Source organism: Papio anubis, chromosome 18, assembly GCF_008728515.1.
Source record: "Papio anubis isolate 15944 chromosome 18, Panubis1.0, whole genome shotgun sequence".
Taxonomy (NCBI): Eukaryota; Metazoa; Chordata; class Mammalia; order Primates; family Cercopithecidae; genus Papio; species Papio anubis.
In genome coordinates, this window is record NC_044993.1 from 10333881 (window position 1) to 10341525 (window position 7645).

The following is a 7645-nucleotide window of genomic DNA, read 5'->3' on the forward strand; positions in this document are numbered from 1 at the left end:
ATTAAGGAATTTGCACTATGAAGGGATATGACCGTCTGGTTACGGTGTGTAGAATAGACTGGAAAGTATGGCTAGAAGCAGTGGGGAGACAAGCTTGAAGACAATAATAATAAACAAGTGTCCCTACTAATTTCCAAGGAGAGATGTGCTCTGAACTTAGATAGCCCTACTTGGAAGAATTAGCAAATACATGGCGCTGCTTTGTGGACAAAAAAACAGAAATCTAAGCAGATGTCACCTTTTTAGCAGAGAAAGTGAAAGAAGAGTGAGAAGAAGAGAGGACATAAGAATAAACAGACCCCAGAAGATAAACATCTAGGATAAGCTATGCGCCAGTTTTTCTTTTAGATTTTTATTTAGATTTAGCAATTAATAAGAGCTCATTCTGCCTCAAAAGTGCACCAAGGGCTTTATATTTATCACAGAACTGGAGGTTTAGAGAGGTAGAGTAACTTACTCAGGGTTACAAAATCGGTAGGTGGCAGAGACAAAGCTTGAACCAAGGGCTCTCTAGTGTGAAATGATGCCTCCTCACACTACATGATGTTCCTCTTTAATGGTTACCTCCTGCCCTTGGAGTTCTCCATTACTCCAAGCCCATTATATTTGGAACAGTTCAGAGTTCTTCTATACTTCGCCATGGATACATGAACCTTAGCCCTAATGGAGCCTTAGAAATTAAGTAGGTCAATCCTCTGCTTTTTGAGACGGAGTCTCGCTCTGTAGCCCGGGCTGGAGTGCAGTGGCCGGATCTCAGCTCACTGCAAGCTCCGCCTCCCAGGTTTTACGCCATTCTCCTGCCTCAGCCTCCCGAGTAGCTGGGACTACAGGCGCCTGCCACCTCGCCCGGCTAGTTTTTTGTATTTTTTAGTAGAGACGGGGTTTCATGGTGTTCGCCAGGATGGTCTCGATCTCCTGACCTCGTGATCCGCCCGTCTCGGCCTCCCAAAGTGCTGGGATTACAGGCTTGAGCCACCGCGCCCGGCCGAATCCTCTACTTTTATAAAAGGATAATGTGAGATGTAGGGATATGCTGGGTTCCACCCAGGGCCGCTCAACAAATATTGGCAAGTGAGGTACAGAACCCGTAGTCTTCCATTAAACTATACCTTTTGTTCAGCTGATCCATCCTCTTTATAGATTTGGGGATTTTGCAAACCCCAAATTATACTGTTTGTAAGTTATACTGAGCCTGGGCTAGCTTGATAGAGAAGGGCAGTTCTTAAGCACTGGTCTGTAAACAGAGTAAACATCAAAATGACTTGGAGAAAAGGAGGTTTAAGTCTAGACAATTATTTGGTCTAGTTCTTTTCTCCAATGGGAGGAAGAATTATTGCTATATATATATTTGAATATTTTAGAACTTGTAGCTGTACTCATAGTTTGACTATTCAGATTCCTTGGGGCAAAATACGTTCTACTAAAGCAAGAGTGATTCTTTGGATACCTACAACTTCAATGCAGATAGGAAAATTTAATTTCACAAACAGTAAAATAACAACCTCCATTAGGTAGAACACTGCACTAGTTAATATTTCCAAAAGGGAAATTCACATTATTTATGCTTTAAATTATACATCAGTACCCAAAAGAAAGCATAAACTACCTAGAAGATATTGGATGATCTAGCCTTGTGTAATTAAATGCAATTAATTTGTAACTATTCCAGATTCTGGAACTGTTTGAATTTCTCGGCAATTCTTGGCACAGAAGCATCCACGCTGATCCCAACTGGGAGAGGTCTTTTCTGGGTAGGAGGGACCCAGATTTGGCAGCAGCAAACTTGAAACTCAAGGGAGACTCTTCACATTCCCAAAAGAAGTCTTGGGGCACCACCACGCCTATGGTGAACAAGGGTGCTTATTCAAAATGCCAAAGCGTGATGATTTTAAGAGGATTCTCCTCTTTCAATAATCTCTGGGTACACTTGGAAAGAAATTTTACCTTCTGTGTTGTAATTGAATAGATTTTATATTTTTAAGATAAAGAACATTCAATTTTACAACCCTAAAAGGAAAGTCTACAGGCTGCTTTCTCTAATTCAATCTTAAAGCTCTTCTCTTTGATGAGGAGCAGATACTGTTTAATTTCTGACCCACCAATATGTCTTCCCAGCCTATAGGGAGATGGGGGTGCTTTCTGTCTCCTTCCCGTTTACTTCTTCCCTGACTATATTCTCCACTGTGGACAAATTCAGAGTTGTGACTGGGAAACAAAATTCCTGGAGGTATTTAAAAAAAAAAAAGTCAGGGTAATGCAATGTGTGGAATTTGGATTAAGCTCTGAAATGTTTTTAATTCCATCTCCACTGCTCACTATTTGTGTGATATTAATGAAGTAAATAACTTCTCTGAACCTCAGTTTCTCCATTGAGGTAAAATTCTTTCAGGGTTATCATGATGATAAAGTGAGACTCCTACAACGTAATAGGTATCTAGCATAATCCCTGGCAACAAGTTGAATCCCACGATTATTTCTTCCATTTAAAAAAAAATTAAACCAACCCCCATGTATCGTTTCACAAACCTAGAAGAGTCCACTTATTTTAGATCAGACACTGTGAGAACTTAAAAGGAAAGATAGAGAAGAAGTTTGAGATAGGCTTTGAGCAAAAACAAGAGACAACCAACAATAACAGGGCATTTGCTATAATCATTTCTGGAGATCTTTGCTGCATAATGCGGGTTCTTCTTGCACAACAGCCAAACATGAATTTGACAAATGAAATGACTGTTTTGGTCTGCGGTAGGTCAGAAAACAACAGTAGACCAGAAGGCCATGAAGGGGATTTAAATTGGGTAAATCTTTCAACCTCTCCTGACAAGTTAAGTATAGTTGGCCTTGATAGAAACTGCCAACAGCAACTTCTGAGTTTCCAATGTCCCCCCACACCGGTGGACACCTGGGATATTCAGAGGCATTACTGTGTTTGTTTTGGATGTGGAAATACATGGAAATAGAATGAGATCTTCCTGAGATTCTTACACATAATCGTGTCTTGAATTTCACTAAATTATGGAGTAAGGTTTATTTTGGAGCCTGCAACCCCAGATAATGAGGTCATAGCCCCAATTTAAACCAGAGACCAAAGCCAGACTTTTATAGCTTAGATGTAACACATTCAGAAAACACACACACACACAGCAGATAATATATATTATGTATTTCTTAGAGTCAGTATTTTGCTCTATTTTCTTCCTTTGGTTTCCACACACACCCTCAACATGCCTGCTATCACTCACACCCCTTAATAGTGACAGACATACATGTGATCTCAGGGAGTAGTGCATTTCTGTTGTTTGGTGATGAGGAACTGGGCTGTCCCCACTCAACTCCATGATATCAAGATGAGGAAATCAATGCCCAAAACAGGAGTGAACAGCTCCCATAATAAAACTGAAGAGGGAGTACTGCTATTAATAATAGTTAATCATTATTAATAATAATGATAATGATCATAACAATAACAGTAGTGGGACTGCTTACTGAGCACATTCGAAGCACCATGGTGACAGCTTGCAGACATTTTATTGTATAATTCTCATAATAATCCATTTATTGTCACCATTTGACGGATAAGGATACTGAGGCTGAGAAGGTGGTCACATCACCGTAAAGTAACAGGGAGGGAGTTGGAACTCCTGTCTGTAAAGTCTTTTAACAACCACATGAGTTTAGGTTAAGGATGAGTTCCACACATAGTCACTCCCTCATTCAAAAGTTATTTATTACATGTTGACCCCGTCGCTGGGACTAGGATAGATGATAAGCACACAAAGATGAATTAGACTCAGTGGTTTCCCCAGTGTTGCAAATGAGGAACAGCTTGTGAGGAACAGCTGGCAGTTGGTGTGGTGAAGAAGCTGTGAGAGGTTGGGAGCTGTGACTGAGGTGATTGAAGCAGTGGGCCAGGTTCCATCAGAGAGGACCTTGTGACTGCAGCTATGGAAGTTTACCTGTATCCTCTACACATGTCAGGGGTTTAAGTCATGTTGAGGCAGAATTGGATTCAAATTCTAGAACAGTATCTGACTCTAGATCATGAGTTAGTCTGGAAGAGTCCAAAATTGGAGACAGGAAGTCTATTTAGAGAAGCACTGGAATGGTCCAGGCCACAGAGGGCTTGAGTTGTGGCCACTATAACTGAGATAGTGAATTCATAAACTACTTATGAGGTTGAATCAGCAAGACTTGGGAATATTGGGGATTGGTTAGATGTGAAGAGGGAAGGAGAGAGAGGACTGCAGTAACTCTTATAATATGGCTGTAGGGACATAAGATGGTCCTGAGACCATTCCATTGAAGAGTAGAGTTTTTGAAGTGTGGAGAAGTAGAACAGTTGAAAGGGAGTATACTGTTCCTCTCTGCTAACACCTTGATTTCCTGTCCACTCCTGGAGTCCCACTTCATCACTGTTCCCTCAGAAGTCCTGAACTTCATGAACTAAAACATGGGCTTTCCTCTCAACTCTTGTGGTTGGTCATAATCCAGCTCTAGAGCCAAACATGACCCTCATCCTCAGAGGAACTAGGGTTGTACAGCCAGACTTTGTCTCCTACAGTGCTACCTGTTTTCTTCCAGCTTCCAGGTGCTATGGTCTCTAGACAGTTGAGTCATAATTTCCCAGTATGGGAGGTTGCACCAAACACCTCCTTTTTAATAAGCTACCTTTAACCTGGATGTGTTGACATTCTGCCTTGTTATTCTTAATAATGTATGAAGGTGTCATTTGAAGTTTGCTTTACCACTGGACTACCTATAACAGACTAGCTTTTTGGGCTAACTTCTGATTAGCCTGGATAGAAGTCATTTTGGCATGGTATTATCATGGGAGTTTAAATCCCTGCTCTCTATAGGCTCTTAAGACCTTCAACATTTCAGCCCAGGGAGTCTTTTCTACTTACTGGCATGAATGAGAGCTGGCTTGGTGGACACCTCCAAAATGAAGACCAAAACTTCTAATAGAATATCCTTGCCCCCATTCCCTAACCCTGTAGCAACCCAGATAATTGTGTTAGACTTTCTGTGTGACCCCTTGTCTTTTGCTTTCCTCCTCCTCCTCAGAGGTGAGTCCAAACTTTGCACAAAAGAAAAAGCTACTAGGTGTTGCCCAGCAGCAGAAAATAGACCTTTAATATGAGCTGTGGGGAGCAAAACTTAATGGACTGCATTCACTCAGAACTGCTAGAGCCTGCAGCTGCAGAATTTATAGAATCAACACACACTGAGCTGCGCTGTAACACACACACAGCTATCACGAAAGAAACTCAGAGAAACTGACAAGTGTGACTACCCAGCTCGGTGGCTCCAAAGGATCAGGATTTGCAAACTTCTGCATCCCCCTCACAGTCTATGTTCTAGCCCCAGTGAACCACTCTAGCTCATACCCTGAGAATGCAAGGATTTCTTTTTCTTCCAAGTATAGGCATGCACTTCTCCCCTTACTAGCTAACCTTTCCCATCTTCTCATCTAAGTTTAAGAATAATTTATTGGGAGAAATATTCCCTGGTACCTACAAGTTAGATTAGGTGTCCCTGCCCAAATTCCAAGTATATGTGATATGGTCTGGCTCTGTGTCTCCACCCAAATCTCATCTTGAATTGTAATCCAAATTGTAATTCCCACGTATTAGGGGAGGGACCTCATGGGAGGTGATTAGATCATGGGGGTGGTCCCCCCATGCTGTTTCTCTCCTGCCGCCATGTGAAGAAGGATGTGTTTGCTTCCCCTTCCACCATGATAGTAAGTTTCCTGAGGCCTCCCTAGCCACGCAGAACTGTAAGTCAATTAAATCTTTCCTTTATAAATTGCCAAGTCTTGGGTATTTCCTCATAGCAATGCAAAAAATGACCTAATACAATGTCGTAGTGCTTTCTTTCCCTGTATTCCAATAATCATTTTATCTTTCTATATGTCTAAACTTTAAACTTAAGGGCCAAAACTTTCATCTTCATATCCCCAGCAGTTCGTACATGTACTGCATACAGTACTTAATAGAGGTGAAGATGGTAATGAAGGAATAGGCAGTTGCCTCTGCTCACCATTCTCAGTTAGCATGAAAACAGGCAGAGAATGTAATGTTCTTTCCGAAAGGCCCACTCTGTTAGGTTTTTCTACTAGGGTGACTCCAGCCAGGACAGAGAAAGAAACCTTATCTAGCACTTCCCCAGTCGTAATGGGCTCTTCACTGTGCTCCAAAAACTATGACTCTTCCGGGGCCTAGGAAAACACTGACCTCACCTAGAACAGAAACCTCCAATTGGGTATTGTGAGGTATGCCTCAAAGAAGACCCAGGCATTCCTCCCGCAGATAGTGAATGTGCTTTTCAGGCCAAGGCTTTGGAGAGAAAGCCTCACCACCACTTCCTGTCTCTTCATGTTCTACATTCAACCCCTGGGACACCATTGCCCATTTTACAAGCCAGCTCCTGCACATCTCCCAGGCACCAGCCTGTTGGTGCAATCCTGAAACTCACTGGACTGGCTGCCCCAATCTCCACTAGTGAAACGAAGTATGCCGTGTCTTAAGGATGCGCACCACCTGCCAAGTTGAGAAAATGGGGAGGTGCATTCAGATTTTAACCTCCCTGTTTACCCTTTTTCTGGTGCCTCTAAACCAGGATTCACTAATACTGCTTTACATGCAAGTTTTCAAAATCACATCTGTCTCTTTCCTTGATTGTGGTGGCAGGAATTCTTTTCCCCCATTCAGAACTCTCCCAATACTCGCCTCTTTAATTGGAGAACACCCTTCAGGTTTCACTGTAGTCACAATACAACGTCTTTGATATTAAAGGTCAGTGCAAAAATCATTGCAGTTTTTTACCATTACTTTTAATGGCAAAAACTGCAATTACTTTTGCACCAACCTAATATTAGGGTCTACCTCTTCTCTAAGGCTCTTGAAGGCACAAAACAAGTCTTACTTTTCCTTATCATCCTGACAGGAATCTAGTACCAGAGGCTTATACGTATTTGGCAAGTAGTACATATTTGCAAAAAGAAATGGAGTGGAATTATCTGGAATGAATGGGTTCATTAAATGAGGCATGGTTTGGCACACCACACATTGGCAAAAGAATGCAGTATTCAACAAACGTTTATAGTCTCTTTGATTCTTTTAGATGATTTCGATACTAATGTGCTTTTGATTCAGTAGTAAATGGAAGCAGAAGAAATGCAAATGCACATAGAAATTATTGTGAACCATGAGAAAATCACTAGAATGGCTAAAAAGAAAAATAATGACAGCATCAAATGATGGAGAAGACATGGAGCCACTAGAACTCTCATACATTGTTGGTGAGAGTGTAAAATGGTAAAATCACCTAGGAAAATTGCTGAGTAGTTTCTCAAACAGTTAAACATATATCCACCTAATGACCTAGCAATTCTACTCTTAGGGGGATTGAAATGAAAACATGTAGGTCTAAAAAAAAATCTTATGAAAGAATGTTCGTAGCAGCTTATCTCATAACAGGCAAACACTGGAAAGAAGCCAAATGTTCATCAACAGAAAAATAGACAAACAAACTCTGATATATTTATACAACGGAATATTACTCTGCAAAAAAGGAATAAATTATATACATAAAACAACATATGTGAATCTCAGAAATGATATACAGAGTGAAAGAATCAGAC

General features: G+C 41.1%; 1 long non-coding RNA gene across 1 annotated transcript in view; it reads left to right on the forward strand.

The window, feature by feature from the left end:
• Positions 1-4742, forward strand: part of LOC103880567 — a 95194-nt gene extending 90452 nt beyond the window's left edge. The window contains exon 7 of the long non-coding RNA XR_641672.4: positions 1670-4742. This is a non-coding gene — a long non-coding RNA (uncharacterized LOC103880567). The remainder of the gene's footprint in view (positions 1-1669) is intronic.
• The last annotated feature ends 2903 nt before the right edge of the window (positions 4743-7645 follow it).